We start from the raw sequence: 1774 nt of genomic DNA, 5'->3' as shown, positions 1-1774 counted from the left end.
CCAAGAGGGCATGAAAGGTGTATTCCTTACATAATGGATAAAGTAAAGTGACCCTAAGCTAGTCAGAAAATGAGTTAGAGAGCAAGGCTGAGCAAATGACTGGGGGGTTACTGTGGTTAGGGTTCCTGGACTTTCATGGTTTGAATTTCCCATCACCACCAAAAGAGGGAGCTCTCCAGCTTTCTTATTGGCCTTCCCAGATACGGGATGAAAGGGAGAGAGGGAATGATGGGGTAGAAAGATGTCAGCAGTAAAATATCAAAAATGGAGTCAAAAGTCTAATCATAATTTGCTCCTAGGACTGATACATTTCTTAATGTCTTTGTTTAAAAGTAAAAGGCACAACTTCTGCCATTCAAGGAGAAACGCTAACAATGAGACCAAAGTACCAGTTAATTAATAGTTCAGTCTGTGTCTTCAGGATTTCTTAGCAGCCTGGGAAATCTGCATCAGGTAATGTGGCCTCAAGGTACAACACATACACTCCTTCTCATCAATACTCAAAGGTAACATACGTTAGGAATGAGAGTGGCATGGTGCAAATAAGAGCCAAGAGACAAAGCAAGAAAATAATCTGACTCATTGGTCTTTGGCACAGATGACCAAACTGGCTGTTCCAGAAACAGAGACTGAACAGATCAACATTTGAGAGCCCACAAAGATGCAAAACATAAAAACCTAAACTATCAACCAACCAACCAAACACAAAACACATACAACTGAAAGAACCAGGCATAGATGTGTAACATCTCTTGGACTTTGTTTTATTCAAAACAACACCACAAAACATAGAACTACTCACAAAAATTCTCCTCGTTAAAGTTACCACCCCCTATCGTTTTGGGTGTAAACTACTAGTGCCCTTTCAAAATATTAGCATATGTGTTACTTTTTTAAATGAAAAGTATAATATATAGAGTCATGAGTTTCTACTTCTTATTCTGCACAAATGATTTGTTAATATGTTTTACAACATGGTTTCTATATCAATACGTATAGATCTGTCTCACAAATTGCTTTTGCAATTAATTTTATTTCCTGTTAAGGCAGACCTTCATTAGTCTTCCTAACTGATTTTTAATTAAACATTTTATTTTGGAATAATTATAGATTCACATGCAGTTGTAAGAAATAAGACACAGATATCCCTACCATTGACACAGTTTTCCCCAATGGTAACATCTTTCAAAACTATAATACAACACTACAACCAGGATACTGACATTTCTATAAAAAGGTAGAGAATATTTCCATCATGACAAGGATCCCTGTGGCTATTGTTTTATAGCCATACACACCTCACTTCCCTCCTGCCCCTACTCCCGCCTTAGGCCCTGGCAACCTGTAATCTCCCCTCCATTCTATAATTTCATCATTTCAAGAAATGTTATGGAGAAATGGAATAATACAGTATGTAATGATTTAGAATTATTATTTTTAATGCAGCATAATTCTATGGAGATTTATTAGGAGTTTTGTATGTATCAGATTGTTGAAGGTCTGCATTTACCAGTTTGTTTACCCATTCATTTGTTGAAGTGATTCCAGATTTTGGCTATTACAAATAAATGTGCTATAAATATTTATGAAATATTTTTGTGTGAATATAAGTTTTCATTTACCTGTGATAAATGTGCAATGGCCAGATCATATGACAGTTACATGTTCAGTTTTTTTAGGAAACTGTCCAATTGTCTTCCACAGTGGCTATTCCCATGTACAATATAAAAATGATCCAATTTCTCTGCATCCTGACCTGCATTTTGTATCACTT

This window comes from Balaenoptera ricei, chromosome 1 (genome assembly GCF_028023285.1).
Source record: "Balaenoptera ricei isolate mBalRic1 chromosome 1, mBalRic1.hap2, whole genome shotgun sequence".
NCBI classification, from domain to species: domain Eukaryota; kingdom Metazoa; phylum Chordata; class Mammalia; order Artiodactyla; family Balaenopteridae; genus Balaenoptera; species Balaenoptera ricei.
This window is presented reverse-complemented; position numbering follows the sequence as displayed.